This window comes from Ictidomys tridecemlineatus, chromosome 8 (genome assembly GCF_052094955.1).
Source record: "Ictidomys tridecemlineatus isolate mIctTri1 chromosome 8, mIctTri1.hap1, whole genome shotgun sequence".
In the NCBI taxonomy this organism is placed as follows: domain Eukaryota; kingdom Metazoa; phylum Chordata; class Mammalia; order Rodentia; family Sciuridae; genus Ictidomys; species Ictidomys tridecemlineatus.
The window spans coordinates 73,617,005-73,636,295 of record NC_135484.1 but is presented as its reverse complement, the minus strand read 5'-3'; positions in this window follow the sequence as shown (position 1 = coordinate 73,636,295).

The following is a 19,291-nucleotide window of genomic DNA, read 5'->3' as shown; positions in this document are numbered from 1 at the left end:
TAAGAATATCTCTCCATGTATTCTAGGAGTTACTGTAACAGACTCCTTTTCAAAAGAACAATGTTTCCCTTTAATAGCAGTCTGCAGACTGGGCAGCAAAAACTTGCAATCAACATCCATCTCTATTACATAAGTTTTCAGTGTAATAGATTTCTTTGTATCAAAATAAAAAAAGCAAAGCTGGCATGGGCTGAAGGCCAGACTATGGAAAAATCCCCATTTCACTGAATCAAATAGTATAATGGTATTTGATAAATTGGTGATTCTATCTGTAGGGCTCATTACACTCTGAAACTAGCAGTTTTCTGTAACTTTTTTCTCCTTCCACTTTGGGATATTCGTCCCTTTCATCACTTGGCTACTATAAAGCAGATTCTCAAAATTATTGTTTACAATACTCTTTTCTTTGAAGCTGTCTTTATAGACATTTTTTCTTAAGATAAATTTGAAATAATACCAGTGCACAGAGTGAAAATTGAACAGCCATCTCCCAAACTTCGAATAACAAGTGCTAACTCCATCTTTACTTCATACTCTATGCATCATAATCTATACTTATTCAAAAGAACACAATAGAAGAAATATAAGAAAATAAAGTGAACAATTCATATTTTCCTTATGAATATTTATCCTTGAAAAGAGCAGTGCTTCATGTATACTACTGCTGAGCTACTCCCCACCCCTCTGGCTCTCTTTACTCACCGTCTCCAGTGAATATCTATAGTTACAGCTTGACAAATGTTTGCTGCCTGGGGATTATAGTTTATAGAATCAACTCCTCCATTTTTCTCTTTTTTGGGACTTCTAAACTAAACCAAGTAATCATAAAAAGCTAAAAAATATTTTTAATACTAGAACTGCTTGAGATCCATTAAAGGGTGTTAAAAGCTTTCTAGAGAAAAAAGTTTGTTTTTTTTTTTTTTAAGAAAACACTTTGGTTTGTTATTTTTTAAAGCCAATTATTTGCATGCTAAATTAGTTTTCAGAAAGAACTACTGAATTCACATGATAGAACTATTGTCATTAAAAATTTTGGTTTGCCCAAATATTAAAGGGACATAAAAATAAGAGCAATTTAATTAACAAGTAAATTGGACACAAGCAATTTATTTTATGCTCATTTGCATTAACTAAAGTAAATTAAGAAAAAGTTCAGCTTCAAAAATTCTAAGTTGTTTCACATTTTCTTTTTTAAAAAAAACTAATATTTATTTATTGAGTCTGAAACAAAATGTAATAAAAGCTTCTGTAGACACTTAAGAGCTTAATTTGTCTGCCTCTTTCTTTTCCTTCATTTTCAAAATCTATGCAGTTTATTCTCCTCTCTCTAAGCAAAAAAAAAGAAGTTTTCAGGAGAGTTTTTTAGAATTCATCCCTATCATGTACTTGATAACTTTAGATGATTCCCATCAAAATTTTGAAATTAAAATGGAGCACTACTCATAATAAATAGATCAAATGAATTGTAACTGGAAACAGTAGTCTTATAACTGTGTTAAGTCTGACTAGCAATAGCCTCCCAGTCTAAGTGTCTGGATTTGAAATTATCCCCTCCCTGACCACACACACACTATCCCCTACATCTCCCGAGGGGCAAGTTTAAGAGACTTTGGCCCTGCTGCTTTGCCCCAACTGATTAGTTTGCAAACTTGGAAGAAATCAATCAATCCTATGTGGTAGGTTGAGCTAGCCAGACTGTGTGTCTTTTTTGATTTTGAACAGAGACCACCAAAACATGATGCATACTGTAGAGGAAGGTTATGTGTTAACTTAGTTCCAAAGTCAGCACCACATACTAGCCCAAACTACCAGAACAACAGAACTGAAAAGGTCAGTCTGGAGGGGAAAGCCAAAACCAAAAGAAATGAGTTAACCCAGCAGCCTGCACAAACACTCAGATTTCTCTCTGGCCCAATTGTACTTATATTTTGAACCTCAATCCTAAAATTAAATACATGCCTATAATTTGTGCAACCATTTTCCCTGGTATTTACTCAAATGAAATGAAACTTTACATTCGGAGTAAAACCTGTTCTTAGATGTTTATTGCAGCTTTATTTATAATTACCAAAACTTGGAGGCAAACAAGATGTTGTTAGTAGGTGAATGAATAAATAAACTAGTATATCCATGGTTAAATGAATATTATTCTAAAAAGGAATGAGTTACCAAACCTTGGTAAGATATGGAAAAATCTTAAATGTGCATAAAATAAACTAGAATGAAAAGGCTACATATTGTATGATTCCATCTCAATATCATTCTGGGAAAGGAAAATCTCTAGAGAAAGTGAAAAGATAGTAGTTATGAAGGTGCAGAGGAAGGGGAAGCATAACAGGGAGCAGGGGCAGGATTACCACAGGTAGAGCTCAGAGAAATTTTAGGGCAATGACACTACTGTGTAGGATATTATAATTCTGGCTATCATTATAGTACTAATGTGGAATCTGATACTGACACCAGGGGACATTGTGGGTCTGTGTAAACAGAGGGTAAATGGGAACTCTGTACTTTCTGCTCAAATTTGCTATAAACCTAAAATTATTCTGAAAAATAAGCATTAATTTTTAAAGTGAAAATTAGAGCAAAAGTTTAAAATATACACATTCATATTAAGAGAAATTATCTCTGAATGAGAGAATTATGGATTCCTTAATTTCTTTCCTCTTTTTATTTGACAATTTTGTCCAAAAATTTTGGGGACTTTAAGAAAAATATGTTTTCAGGATAAAAAAAAGAGACCCTCGAATACCCATTAATTGTGGTATTCATCAGCCTAGGTGTCCATCAACAAATGAATGGATTTTTAAAATATGATATGTGGTGTGTGTGTGTGTGTGTGTGTGTGTGTGTGTGTGTGTATGTGTGTGTCTGTGTCTCTCTCTGTGTGTAGATAGTCAGAGAATGAGTATATATACACACAAAAAGCCATAAAGAAGAATGGAATTATTCATTTGTAGGAAAGTGGATGGAAACTGGAGAACATTGTATTAAGCAAAATAAGACATACACAGAAAGACAAGTATTGCATGTTTTCTTTCATATGTGGAAACTAAAAAAAATAAAATAAAATAATGACATGAAAAAAGAAGAGGGATTAAGGAAGGGGAAAGAAACTGTGGAAAAGAAGGAAGGGAGGAAGGAGAGAGCAAGGGAAGATCATAGGGAAGATAAAGATGATCAAAACACAATGTATGCATATATGGAAATAACACACTGAATCTAATTAATTGGCACAATTCATATATATATATATATATTAATAATTATAATTTTAAAAGAAAAAACATTCCTTGAATATAGTGAGAGTTTTTTTATTGCATCCCTAAGTAAACTCTAACATTCTAAATTGAATGGTATTTATGTTTCACACTATTTCTGATTGAAACATGAAGTATAATGATACTTTATCTTATTCCTCCAGTAATGACAGTCTCACATTTACTGATGAGTAAAAGACAAAAAAACAAAATCCTAAAAGCATTTGATTGAAATAAAGGCAAGTTATTAAAATAAAACAAGAACTCTAATGTTACCCCATAGATTACTTTTTTCTTTTCTTTTTTCCTTCTAATTGAAGAAAAATACTAGTAAACCAGAGAAGTAACTGAAATATTTTGGAAATGGATTTCATTGTTAGATATATACTAATGGCATCTTTGAGATCATGGTGAAAGACATGGGAAGATAAACTAGTTAGATGGCTAAAGAAGGATTGCTGAGCACCGTGGCCCACACCTTTAATTCCAGCAGCTCAGGAGGTTGAAGCAGGAGGACTACAAGTTCAAAGCCAGCTTTAGCAATTAGCAAGGCCCTAAACAATTGAATGTGACCCTGTCTCAAAATAAAAAATAAAAAGGGCTGGGGGATGTGGCTCCTCAGTGGTCAAGTGCCCCTGGGTTCAATCCCCAATAAATATCTCCCCCCCCCCATAAAAAGCAGAGTCTGTCTGTGTTATAATGATTATAACCTGAGCTCCACAGGGCTAGCAGATGACCCAGAACAGGTTACTTGGTTTTTAAGCTCCAAGTTTTTCAACAGTAAAAAGGAAATAATAACACAATGCTATCTTTTTGTCAGTGTTGTATTATATTAATAATGTATGCAAAGAAATTATTGCATCTTGCACATGGTAATTATCATAATAGTACAAAGTCATGGACTGATTTTGAACTGCTGAAATGTCATATAATTTGTGTCCTAGAACTATATTATTTTCTATGACTTTTATAACATTTTTTTTCAGTGAATAAATAGGCAAAAATAACATGATAATGGTCACTAAATGTCTTATGAACACAAACTTAGGATATACTTAATCCAACGAATGACTGAATAAAAATTTAGTTTTAAAAACATACTTGGATGATATCTAGAAATGTTAGAATAAAATTTAGACAAAGATAATGTCAAAATCCTAAATTTTTGTTCAAAAAAAAATTCAAGACACAAATACAAAGCTTGAAAATAATTCCCTGGATTCAAGTGAAAATTGGGGAGGGAGGGTTAGTCATTCACAGATCCACATGAACCACAGTACAATTTTGGTTACTCAAAACTTTAAGATTCAGAGATCAGAGAACTTGAATGCTAGAGTTGAAGCAGGTGGCCAGGCCGACTAGACAATCGGCCTGTTTATTAAAATTAAAAACAACTTTGTCAAACTGTTTACTGAAACAGAAAATCTTTGACTTGAAAAGAGGAATACTTATGGAAGCAAGCAAGAACTCACTATACCATTTGGCAAAATATTTGGAAGGAAGTGGATAGTGCAGTATTTGAATTCAGAAGGTGAAACCAGAATCACATGAAATGGAAAGAGAAGAGTTTCATTTTGTTAAGGTCTGTAAACAAGTCAGGATGGCACCTGGCAAATGTTAGAGTCTATAAACAAGTCTGGATGGCGCCTGGCATTTTGCCAGAGGGAGTGGTTTGTGAAGTAACTCCAGCGAGCCATTAAGTGTGGAGATTCCTTATTGGTTGACTGCTGTATCTAGTTTATTTTAATTAAGATAAGCTGTGTGGAATGTATAAATACATCTGTTGTCCTACAATAAACGGTTCCCACTCCTGCTGTATCAATCTACGAAAGTTGTTCATCACCACCACCCCCACCCCCCCACCCCCACCCCCAGGTTATTTTGCTGCAGCTGGACTGCGGCATCATTTTAAGGAAAAAGAATTAGCATTTCCTGCCTGTGGTTCAGGGAAGGTCAACTCAGAGATGAGATATCCTTCACAAAGTAGAGGACTATGTAGAAAAAAACACTGCCCTGAGGTGGGAATTTGGACAAGATGATTTCTTGCTTTTGCTGCAGCTCTAGGACACCAGGGTTCTAAGATTCAGGTCTCTATTCATTTAAATTTACTGAATTTGACTATTAAAAAGGATTTTTCAAATGTATAATATGAAGTGAAATATTGAAAGGCAAAAGAAACAACCTATAATAAACTAAGAGCTATCTCCTTGGAGATTACTACATTACCAAGTGTAATTACATGTGCCCGGTCTTCTCCATCTAAAATGGACAAATGTACTGCAGCGTCTCTCTTTGAGTGACAGAGCATTTTTCCTTTCCTTTTTTTCCCTACAAATTACCCTCCTTCATTCATTATTTCTGAAGTATTCAGGGTTCTTCTCTAGAGTAATAGAACCAATAGAATAAATATAATCATAAGAGAGTATTTATTAGATTGGCATACACAACGAGAGTCTGAGGAGTCCCATAAAGGAACTGCAGGCTCGGGAGCCAGGCAAACTCACAGCTTCTCAGCCCAAGAGCTAGAAGCCCAAGAGTCACCCATGTAAATCCATATTCAAAGGCTGAAGAATCTGATATCTGCAGGCAATGGCAGCAGCAATTTTTTTTTTTTTTTATAAAATGCCCTCACACAAGTCGGGTCATGGGTCATGTATTCAAAACCTTTCCCCTTCCTCGTTCTCTGACTTTCCATCCAGGTTCCCAGTCTATTGGATGGTGCCATCTACATCCAGGGCAGGTCTTCCCCATAGGCCGGTATTCTCTAGAAAAAAACCTCACAGACACATCCAGAATCCTGCTTCACCAATGTTCTAGGCATCCCTCAATCCAGTCAACAACCAAGATTGACCACCACCAAAAAAAAAGTGCCATTGCTCAGATCTGGTGTATGTTCCAAAGGCCCATGTGTTCAAGGCCTGAACCCTAGCTAGGTGCTCCTGGGAGGTGGTGGAAACTCTAAGAAGTGGTGTCTAGTGGGAAGTTTGAGGCCACTGGGGCAGCCCTCCAAGGAGAGCCCACTTTTACCTTTTTGCTTCCCAGCTATGAGGTGAACACTTTGCCCCACCACACGTTCCTCATCATGATGTGCTGCCTCGCCAGAGGCACCAAAGCAAAGAATCCAACTGAGCATAGACTAAAACCTCTAAAACTGTGAGCCAAAATAAGCTTGTCCTCTTTTTAAAGTTATCTCAGGTATTTTGTAATGGAAGCTGCCTAACACAGCTTCACCTAACAGGCTCCTCAGACTCTTCTTCACAAAGCAACAAAAAATATGACTGGGAAGAATAAGTCTTTCTCAGTCTTCCAACTAAAACACTGCAAATATTTCTCATTGCAGCTGAAGTCCAATACAAACTCCTTTCTAAGACTTAGGATAACTTGGCTGCTGTCCACATTCACTCCACAGACACCTTTCCTCACAAGGATGCGGCAACACTACTAGCTCCATCTTGGAAGTACCATTCCCAGCGCCTAGAACACTAGGCTCTGGGTTTAGTTTTCAGTTTCAGTGCTTCTTCTGAGTGACTTATCCTAAAGGACATCAAAAAATAACCCTGTCCCTTCCCCTGACTCATTTTCTTAGCTCCCTGTTGGTTTATTTGTTCTCTGTAAAACTTTTATCCTAATTGGTACTGCTTTCATTTTTTAGCTTGCATATTTTATCTGTCTTTCCAACTGGAATCTAAACCCTCAATAGGAAAAAAAAAAAAACAATAACACTGCTCTTCTTGGTTACCATTTTACCCCTACACTGAAAACAGTGTTGGCACATGATAACAGCTCAATAATTACTAACTTGACAATTGGAAGAAATATCCAAACAGTTAAGTACTACAGCTATCAATCCAATGCATTTCCACTGGCCAAGTCGCTTACATCTCTTCCCCAGATTAATTGCAATTTCCTCCTATTTTACTCTTCCAACCATTCTTTTCTCTGCCATCAGTCCCTTTATCATACTCCAGCCAGGGAAATTTTTAAAATACAAATTAGATTTAAATATTCTATTTAATGTTATTTAAGAACTCCTCATGCTAATCTGACAAAAATACTAACACTACCTATAATAGAAAACATTTATTGAGCAATTACTGCATGCCATACATTCATATTAATTTGATCCTCCCGAAAACTATTTTGAGCTACATACTTTTAACCCTATTTTTATAGATAAGGAAGCTGAGACATGGTAAAACTAAAAGTCTTCTTCTTTATTTTTATGTTTTAGTTGTAGATGGACACAGTATCTTTATTTTATTTATTTATTTTTTATGTGGTGCTGAGGATCAAACCCAGTGCCTCACATGTGCTAAGCAAGTGATCTACCACTGAGCCACAGCTCCAGCCCCAAAACTAAAGGTCTTAACATAATTCAAAATACCTCCACAATTTGGCCAGTGCCTGTATCCCCAACCTTATTGTATACATCTCCACTTGTATAAAGTGAGTCACTGTTAGCTCAAAAAATTATGTAAAAGTACCACATTTTAACAAGAAACATCATAGGAATAAAATTTATTTTACTTTTAATACCAGACCACATAGTCCTTCACCTTCACAAGCCCCTGCACCTCTGATCCTCTTCCTCACAGAGCCTTTCCCCAAACCTGCTATGCCTCTTGGTAACCCTACATAGATCTAAACACTGTCTTCTGAATCCTGCTGCAGTCACTCCTCTAGGATTGCATTCCACATCATTCTAATCCAGAGTCTTCCACTAAACACCTGTTAATCTCACTGTTTATGATATGGCCACTTGATAAATGAACTGTCTCTTATTAGTTACCTGTTTGGTTCCTTGAATTATCTACCTTTTTATGTATATCAGCTTATCTCCCAGCAACAACACAGATACCTGAGAGCAGGGCTCATGTCTTACCCTTTCTTTTCCTGCACAGTCCTAGCACCTCGTCAAGACGTATGCCTTCCAGGTGCCTAATTGGTATCTGCTCTTTGGCTTGTTGATTGGTCTTCTTCCCACTTTATCTGATCCTTGTCAGCAGAGAGTTAGGAAATATCTGCCATTAAACTCCCAAATATTTAGTTATGCGGCATGAATCATGGTATTTCCACCTCATACTTGAAAGAACTAGTATTCTACTAATTATAGAGTGCAGTCAAGAAAAAAAAATTGCAGCTTTGTGTGTATGTGTGTATGTGTGTGCTTAGAATTATTCCCACACAAGTTCTGCCATCAAGGAGGCAGAAAAACACTCAGCACAGCTCCCCAAAGCTGTGTTTTGCTAGTGGTTGACACATCATCCTATACGTGTCTGCTATGCTTCTGATAACACAGCTTCACAGAGTCTGTTTCTATGGTAATTTTAAGCTTATATAACACCAGCCTCTCCCAGTCTTCATGAACATTTTTTTTAAGTTTGTGAAAATTACATACACTTCAACTTCAAAACTGATTCCATTCATTGTGTGGACATTAAGACAATAATTATGAAATAAAACCATGCAACTGTATGAAAATACTTTTAAAGTTAAAAAGGAGGAAAAAAGTGGATTCCAGTCTGAGCCAAGATCACAAGTATGGAACTTGCTGGAGGAGCTCTTTGGTAACCTGTTCAGGAGCCACCATCCCCTAACAAGACCACATTCCCTGAAGGGACCTACCCTTTGCCACAGGCCATGTCTTAGTCCACTTGGGCTGCTGTAACAAAATACCATAGACTGAAAAGATTATAAACAACAGAAATGTATTTCTTACAGTTCTAGGGGCTGAAAGTTCAAGATCAAGGTACCCGTAGGTTTGATGTCTGGTGAGAGCCCATTGCTTAGTTCATAGACCGCTGTCTTCTCTAACTTCAATAGAGTAAAGGCCTTTGGACCTCTTTTATAAGAGCAATAATCCCTTTCAAGAGAGATCTATCCAAAGACTTAATAACTTCCCAAAGGCCCGGTCTCCTAAACCCATCACCTTGGGAATGAATATTACAACAGATGAGATTTGGAAGTACACAAACTTTCAGATGATAGTTCTATATGTTCAGAGAAGCCTGTGCCCAGGTCATTCCCAGCCCAAGGGTGAGTCACTCCTAGTCTAAACCAGAGGTACTTAACCTGGAAGCTTTGGAGGTATCCATCTAAGCTCAATTTCCTACCTAGTTTCCTCCCAAATTTTCCTCCTTCCCAAATTTGACAGTTCTAGGGCGGGGTCCTAGCATCTGGTATGCCTTTAAAGCTCTTCAGGTGATTCTAACAAACAGCCAGGATTTAGAGTTACAAGTCTGAGCCAGTGGTTCTCAAATTTCAACCAGCCAAGGATCACCTAGAGGGCTTATTGAAACACAGAGTGCTGGGCCCCACCACCGAGTTTTTGATTCAGAAAGCCTAGAATGGGGCCTAAGAATTTCATTCCTAACAAGTTCCCACTGATTCCAATGAAGCCAGTCAAGAACCTTGAGAACTCTGGTCTTGAGAGAAAACTCCTTTTAGGATTATTTTTTTTTAACATCTGGAATTATGGTAATTTTGCTACCAGCCCTGCAGATGGCACCAAATGCAGAAGAGGGAGGAGTCACTGAGCTTTTCTAAAAAGGGCAGAGGCAACCTGAAATGGCCCTGCACCTGCCCTATCTATACAGTTAATACGTGAGTTTTAAAAAAATATATTTTTCTATTTATTAGAGATGAGGCTTCTGTTGCTTATTGTTGAAAACATACTATGTGATGTCTAAGATAGAAACAGTTGTGTTTCAAATGATAATATATTGCCCCAACATGCTTTTTATAAAGTGAATATTAGAAAATAATCTACTTGAATAAATCTGCTCTATAGAATAAGAGAGAAGAAACATGAGTATTTGATCCACTTATTTCATTTGCATAATAATTATTGGAGGCATGATTTTATTTTCCAAATGACTTCCTCTTGAATACCTCTTACAAAGGCAAGATACCAACTTTGAGACCTTTCAATTTTCAGAGAAAAATGACTATAGCAATGTCTCCAGATGAAATGTTTTTTGAACAGAGACACTGGCCTGATGTTAAGAAGTTCATAGCATTAAGAGATAAGTAGAGCCAGGCACAGTGGCACATGCCTGTAATCCCAGTGGCTCAGGAGGCTGAGACAGGAGAATCACAAGATCAAAGCCAGCACCAGCAAAAAACGAGCCGCTAAGCAACTCAGTAAGACCCTGTCTCTAAATAAAATACAAACTAGGGCTGGGGATGTGTGGCTCAGTGTTTGAATGCCACTGAGTTCAATCCCTGGTACAAAAAAAAAAAAAGACAAGTAGAAGAGCTAGTACTTTATTATGACTATTGGCTTGAACCTCCTTCTGGCTTTGTCTGGTCTCAGCCAAATGGGTATTCCTTGTGCACCCCAAAACTCCTTTTAATTTGCTGGTGTAAAAATCCAGTCCCTTCCCTTATCCTGCAATCCTGCTTGCACCACTATCTTATTATGGCATAGAAAGCTGTTAAAGAAAAAATTGCTAGTGGGTGAACCTAACACCCATTTTAGTCTTGCCTCTACTCCAGAGAATTAAAAGCTAAACATCTACTTTCCAATGCAATGGGAAATGGACATGTGATGCTGCTCTGGCTAACAGAAGAAACAGTCTTCTATAGAGCATCTAGGAAATTTTACTTGCCTGAAACAAAGGACTCACAAAGGATCTCAAACAACAACACTCATATGAAAAGAAAGAGAGATGGGATTTGTATATTTTAAATCATATAGGAGGAATAATGTTGGTTTTGTATATTTTAAATCATATAGGAGGAATAATGTTGGTTTTGTATATTTTAAATCATATAGGAGGAATAATGTTGCTAAGTGGAGATAAATTTGATTAAAATAACTTACTAAAAACAGCATTAATTAGTACAATCAATTAGAATTTGGAAGTAAAATATGGTGAGAAAGTGTTCCATGATCCGATGACTGCCAGGCACATTGGTGACATGTCAAACATTCCAAAGCAAGTTTCTTCATTTTTAATAGCTATCACTCAAAAATTAACTACTTATATCTATACAAGAGGAAAATAAATTGTTGGGATCTTTTGTGATACATTTTGCAATTAGGAATTTTTGTTTAAAAGTTCATCAAGAAATGATATAAGTTAAAATAAGATGTTTCATAGGTGTTTATTGAATTGGTTTTCTTTTTGGGGGTTGAGCTAGCTTTTTTCCAACATCTACTTCAGGAAATTTCCAGGGCAAAATTACTGCATTGGAAACAAAATTTACTGCATTGGGCTCTAAGGAATAAAACTTTGTTGCTTGTATCATTAATTTTTATTGTGCTTAAGCAAAGCAAAAATATTATCTTGTGCATGTGAATTACCTGAACTCACTTCTTATAAGAAGTGGATTATTAGGATAGTCTAATCTGAAAAGAGAATGTCAGCTCTATTGTCCAGTTTACCTATATGTTAAATAATAAGATTCTAAATTTAACAAACAATATGGAAATTTACTCAAGAAATGGTAAAGTAATCATAACCTCATGCCTACTGCCTCCAGTAACTATCAAAATTTCACTAAAAGCAGCAATATTTAAGAATTGCCTAAACTCTGGATAAGATGATCCACACATTGTAAACTTCAAATTGCTCTAAATTGAGTTGGAACTCTGAGAGCTATTTAGCTTGACCACATTCTCTGATCTCTACAGAACTGTTCATACTGAATGAACTGTGCTTAATAATTATGTCAGTCATGTACTTTAAACAAAGCTCGGAGAAACAACCCTGGGATATTCGTTGTCATCTTACTCTGAGGATGTTACTGGTGGTTTATTAAATTTCACAGAACAATCTTTATGAAAGCACACTAAACGTCCCCATGGGAATCAATATCATGAATAGCTGTCCTTTTGTGCTTTTCACCACATGCACAGAAAATTGTATATTTCTATATATTTTTTTTTCTCTTTCTCTTCTTCATCAGCTGCTAAAAGACTCAATGGCGAACCTGTGGTCAAGTGCAGCCACTCTGCAGGCCTTCATAAGCATCTTGTGTGTGAACTTCATCCCTGCTTTCACCTGTTTCTCTCTCACTTATTTTTAACTTGTACATAAAACATAATTATTTTTATTTAAACATAAACATTTTTACTTAAACAAACATTTTTATTTCTTATAATTTACTCACTCTATTTTTCCCCTGATTTTTGTTTTGGTTTGCATATTTATAAGTTGTTTTATAACTCTTTGGAATAGGTCAGTGCAAAACTGCTACAGCCCATGCCAGGGAGTATCCCAAGGTTTTTCTGTGAGAAAAACCCAATATTGGTAAGCACACAACAGATTCATCCTTATTTTGAGGATAGTAAGGTGGACTGATGAGCCACTGCAGATCATTAACTTAGTATCCAGGGGAAGACACAAACATATTCCAGCACAAAACTCAAAGTCATCTTTAAAGAGAGTCACCCAACAAATCAAAAACTCAGGAAAGCGACCCCAAAACAAAGGAATTTATAGCTTGAACAAAAGATATACCCTGCAAAAATACAAGGCATTCACGTGAGAATCAAAGCTGAGTCCAGGAAACCTATAGGAACAAACAACACACTGAATAATAGTTCACGATCTGTTTTAGCAGCAAAGACTAGTCCTTAAGGATGGAGCTATGAGTAACATAATTACTGATGGAATGAAAGTAAAGGGCTGAAAAAAAGACAATAAAAGAATTCCAATGGGTAGATCACCAAGAAGAGCAAATGTGAGCTGGTTTAGTGAACAGAGACTAAAACCTAACGCATCTTGGTATCTTCATATCAAATCCTTATATTTCCTCAGTTCTCCCTCATTTTTTTCTGTCAATATGTGTAACCAGTCATCTAGAATCAGGGCATTCCCTTTCCTGGAGAAACACTGGCAAAGTCTTAATAGCCAATATTCTTTCGATGTTCTTGCTGCAGATCATCATTCCATATGCTTCATATCATTCTACCTCCCAGAAGCAAGAGGTAAGGACTGGATATAGCCAACCAGGGCTATAGCTGACCTCTAGAGGGATGAGAAGAACCATTTATTAAGACAGTGCTGCTTCCTCCTGCATAAGTAGCTGCTTCCCCCATTTATTCCTTTGTTTATTCTGAGACTACTGGTGGCATTTCCAGTTTCTGTCCTGAGAGAGCTGTAAGATGGGTTGGAACTTTTAAATTAATTCCATGACCATGTTTTACCCAAAGCTAAAAATTTACCTCCCATTATATTTCTAATTGTGCCTACTCCTACTATCTAAATAACACGGTGAAGATTTCAATAAGCCTAAATAACAGAGGGAAAAATTAGTGTAAAAATACGCCTCTAATTTGAACAGTACAAATTTTCCTATTAAAATTTCCATGTGAAAATCGAAGTCTAAAATTACAAACTCTAATGAAAGACCACACAAATAAAAGTCCAGAATTCTTCCTTCAAAATATCTTTTTCAACTCCACTTCAATGTAAAGCTTCTTTTGGTTGAATGGAGTTCCTTCTGTGGCAGAACCTGGCCTTTCCTCTAGAAATCCATGGAGCTCCCACAGCATCCCCTAAAGGTAGTGACCATCAAGCAGCAAGGACTGCATGGTACCTGGGGGAAGGAAAGCCATCAGCAGAATCACTAGAATAGAGTCCCCAGGCTCAAAGACTGAAGAGAGAAACTCTGCCGGCCATCTAAAGTTCAGTCTGTGACCCAAACTGGGACAGAAGTCTCCCATGAAGAGAGATGGTCCCCTATGGCTTGGGCCATGCTGGGGAGGTGGGTGGAGCAATTCCACCAGTGCCTTCTTGGGCACTTAAAACATTCCTGCCTTCTTGAAAAATTTAGAAAATCACTATGTCAACCCCCCCCATGACATAAGGTCTTACTCAAGACTGTCTTTCCCTTTCCATTTCCCTTTTGAGCCCTTCCTCCCTGGTACACATGCTGCACTGAGTTGGAGTTCATTCTGGGAACCTTGGCTCTTGAGACACAGCCTCACTGTGATATCAGAGCAACCCACATCTGCAGCAGCTTGTGTTCTCCACAATCCTCTCTCTTGCTCTTGTCTCTGTTTTTTTTTTCTCACCTATGACAAGGTCTCAAGACATTTTTTCCCTTACCATGGTGGCCGTGGTCAGTGCCTCCTGCTCTGGAACAGGCCTACAAAACCTGTTTCTTCAAATCATATGATCATCTCAATAAATTCAGAAAAAGCATTCAACAAAACCAGTACCCATTCATGTTCAAAACAGTAGAAAAACTAGGAATAACAGGAACATATCTCAATATTGTAAAGCCTATCTATGCTAAGCCCCAGGCCAATGTCATTCTAAATGGAGAAACATGGAAAGCATTCCCTCTAAAAACTGGAACAAGACAGGAATGCCCTCTTTCATCATTACTATTTAACATAGTTTCTGAAACACTGCCCAGAGCAATTAGACAGACAGAAATTAAAAGGATACAGACAGGGAAAGAAGAACACAAATTATCACTATTTGCTGACAATATGATTCTATAGCTAGAAAATATACTTTGTATACAACCAGAGATATGAAAAATGTGCTGTATATGTGTACTATAAATTGTAATGCATTCTGCTGTCATATGTAACAAATTAGAAAATTTAAATTAAAATTAAAAAAATTTTAAAAATCTGTTTCTTCAGATGGGTTGCTCCCACATTGCCACATCTGTCCCAGAAGGATAGTCACCTTTGATAGTCTCCCAGGCTGAAGCTTCTGCCGATGCTTTTAAAGACTGTGACTTTGACAGTTGAGTGTTAACCAATAGGTTTTCTGATATGTGTTGTTGAGAAGTCTTAAAATTCTCAAATTTTGAATTTTCCATCCAGGCCATCTGTTCTATTACATCTTTCTTGATAGTAGTAAAAATATTTCTAAAGTTTCCTGATGTGCAGCTACTCCTTTGAGGTGAGCTCAGTTAGTTTTTATCATTCTAAACTGCTTCTTAAATTGATCCCTTTCCTTTTCTGCTTGTAATATAATAGTATTTGCTAAGTATTTGCTAGATTTTTACCATCTTCTTATATTTTATTTTTCCTTTATTTGGCATCTAATTCTTTGTTCTTCTTACATACTTCTTGAGGGTCTTTCTGGGGAGCTGCATATTTCTCCCTACTTCATCAATAGTGGGAAGGAGAAATAAAGTCATGGGTCCCATTAAATGCAGATATAACAGGAAATTAAATGTGGCTTTTCTGGTATTGGGAGACTTTGGTACAGACCTCAAAGACTCAGAAAAATAATGTCAAGGACTCCTTACAGATAGGTACTAGAATACCTGTACTGAGAAGCTCAGGGACAGAATATCTTGTTCTGCCAATGTTAAAATGGGAAAACTGGAAATCCATATGCAACAAAATGAAATTAAATCCCTATCTCTCACCATGCAAAAGTATCAAGTCAAAGTGGATCAAGGACCTAGGAATTAAACCAGAGACATTGTGCCTATTAGAAGGAAAAGTAGGCCCAAATATCCATCATGTCAGATTAGGCCCCAACTTCCTTAATAAGACTCCTATAGTACAAGAATTAAAATCAAGAATCAATAAATGGAATGGATTCAAATTAAAAAATTTGTTCTCAGCAAAAGAAACAATCAGTGAGGTGAATAAAGAGTCTACAGAATGGGAGCAAATTTTTACCACTTGCATATCAGATAGAGCACTAATCTCTAGGATATATAAAGAACTCAAAAACCTAATTGCAGGCGATGTTGAAGATGATAGGAGGAAGTACTTCCCTGCAGGATTGTGCGTATACTGTGAAGCATCTCACACCCTTGTAAATGATGCAATGGAGGTGTTTCCCCATTATTTCAGACCAAGTGAGAGTAGCTTTGATGGATCCCCTGGAAGAATCACCAAATATGCCCCGGGTATTTGAGGGAATGGGGATTGACTATTGCCAATAGGAAACAAAGAGAGGTTAAAGTCAGAAACACCTGCCTAATACTGAGGAGAAAGAGAGTTTCACTGGGCATGAGGTACATGAGAAGGGATGCCTAGATTTCTCTTGGCTGAAGGGACAAATTGTGGGGAGTCAGCTTCTATTTAATTTAAAAGGTTCATCTCTCTTCCTAGAAGGGGGAAAGGAATCAGTTGTAATGGTTAATTTCATGTGTCAACTTGACTGCAATAGTTTTGATCAAATGTTATTCTGGGTTTTCCCATAGGGGTATTTTGGGTGAAATAAACATTTAAATTAAATAGTGAGTTAATCAGATTTCCTTCCCTGATTGATCTTTACCCAATCAGTTGAAGGTCCAACTAGAACAAAAAAAGCTAACCCTGCTCCCAAATAAAAGGGAATACTTCCTGCCTTACTGCCTTTGAGCTGAGACTTGGGAGTGGGGGTACTTTTCTTTCCTTTGGGCTCAAACAGAGTAGAGATTAGAGTTCAGGGCAGGACCCTATCTGCTCTTGCGTGAGTTTAAGGGTGGCACCACACATCCACTCTCTCACACACAAGCAAAATTCTTCCCTTTGTTCATTCCCTTAGCTCAAGCCCAGTAGTCAGTCTCTCACCTAATGAAGCAAGAAGGGTCTGGTGGCACCAAGAGAGCAGAAGCCAAGCAAAGGCTCCAAGCCTGAATGAGGACCAAGTTAGGGGAGCAGAAAAGATATCAACTGAATGAAGTTTGATTTTGAGTTATTACACTCAACTGAACATATTAATTTTTGAAATGAGCCTATTCTTTGTTGCAGAAAGTTCTCAAAGCCCTATGATCTGCCTTGAATTTTTTATCCAGGAGTGTGAAAGAATAAAATCAGAAGCCAAGTTCAAAGGGAGTGATAAGAAAGAAAAAGTTTGCTTTAGTATGTCAGTTATCTGAACCCAAATTGGTCACTACAGCAGTTACACACACATTCCTTAAAGAAATATTAATGTGGTAGCAGCCGAGAGGTTCAGTAAGAGTAGATAACTTGGTTCTGATCATCATCTGAGGATAAGACAAGGTTGTGGCACAGGTACGTGTCTGTCCAATACTTAAAATGTTATATAATAAAAAATTCTGGGGTAATTGCTCAGAGCTGAATCACTGCATAAACATAATTATATAAACACAACTTTGTAGGCAGTAGTGCATTGCGCCTGCTTCTAATATACCCAGAAGGGTACTTCTTGAGGTGTTTTCAGGTCAACTTCTGTTTAGGACAGAAGGGTACAGTTTGGAAGTAGGAATCAGACCTCATCAGAATCCCCAGGTGTGCCTCAGCATTACTATATTTTTTTTCTGCCAAGATCTTTGGAACTGTATTTTGTCTTAATAGTTTTAGCACATAAGCAGGTTCCAAATTGACCTTGCAGTGTGTTTTTTTCAGTGGAAGAAATTTTTGTACACAACAATACTGGGAAACTTTGATGGGTGCTTTAAATTTTTTTGCATAATATTAATAATTAGTGTATAATGTAACTTAAATTACTTCAACTTGATGTTTTCTGGTAAAATAAATTCACTTAAATCCTGTGTTTGAATTATCACTCTCCTTTATCTCAAGGAAAAGTTTCCAAGAATCACCTACAAAAACCAATGAGATTTTTTATTGTGCATGTCTGTTTATAATTTTTTGCTGTTACATTTTACTGTATAAAATGAGAAGCTTACACCATTGTGTGACTATACCTAAAAATGCTGTCTTTTTATATTGTGGGAATAATTCCTATAAACATTCCCAGAAGAGTAGGCTTGCTTACTGCTTTTAGCATTGAGTTTGCTATATTCTGTGTCTATTTTCTGCATCATGCTATCATATCCCTAAGCTTTTGCCTTGCCACAGAGGAACTAAAAGATACTAGAGATGGAATGGCTAGAGACAATCTTTCAGTTAATACTGAGCCATATTTATTAATATTTCCAACATGTAAACTGACTAAATCCAAGTGATAAATTCTAAACAGTAGAACTAGAAGACTCATTATTGAATAAGCTATAAAACATTATAATGACATCCACAACTCTATTTGGAAATAAATACTTGAAGCAGTACAAGTAGTAAGTTCCAGACTGAAGAATTCAACTCAAGTTAATTCGTGTAGCTATACTGACTTTTGTACTTTTTCATATGAATAGTTATTTGCTATGTCGTTGAACAGCCCTGATTTAACATTATGCAAGGGTATTTGAGGAGAGTGCTCTGAGGACCATAACCACAGATGATATATGTTCTCATTCTTGTTTTATTTCTATAAAGATATTACATCTAAAATATGTTTTAAACTCATCCCTGCATTTCTTTAAATTCTAAACACAATAATTTCAACAAAGTATCTTAAGGACAAATATTATTTTCTTATTCCTCTTCAGCTTTTATATGCATAATAACTCTTTAGTTGATTCTGTACCATGACTGAATAATATCATGTATCTTATTGTAATAGCCACTAACAACCCCATCTTGCTCCTCTTTATCCATTCATTCATTACTAAACCCACCAGCTTTCCATGGTTGCGTTGAACTCCCTGCCTCAGTTCCTAAAATCTATGACCATGATCAAAATATATAGGTATATATTTAGGTAACATAATACTAGTGGTGTAAGCTTCTAATTTCTTACAGTAAAGCATAATAGCAGAACACTGTAAATAGGCTCTCCAGATAAACTTAGTAAGATTAATAATTAATAATAATAATTAATAATTCAGAGCTAACTTGAGATCCTATGATGGGATGGTAACTATAAATGCTTGTGAAAAAGCTACATAATTACAAGAAATTAGTCCCACCAGTTTTACCCTAAAACTGAAATTCAGTTCAAAATAACATTGAACAGAACAAAACTGGAAGCAATACAAGTAGGTTAAGTTCCAGTATGCTGCACCTATTGAAAAACATTAAAAAGTGAAAATTCGTTTTACCATTCAGTTGAAGAGCTAAAAACCAGAAGATGAGGACTGTGCCAAAGTCATGAAAAGTGCCAACTGAAGAACAAAACATGGGGTTGTGAACAAGAAGCTCAACTTAGAGATGAGCATGGCCATGGGAAATATGGGCAGGACAGATGAGAGACCCATTAGCCATGAGATGAGAACAAAGAACCTGAGCTGTCAGCTACCAAAGTGAATCA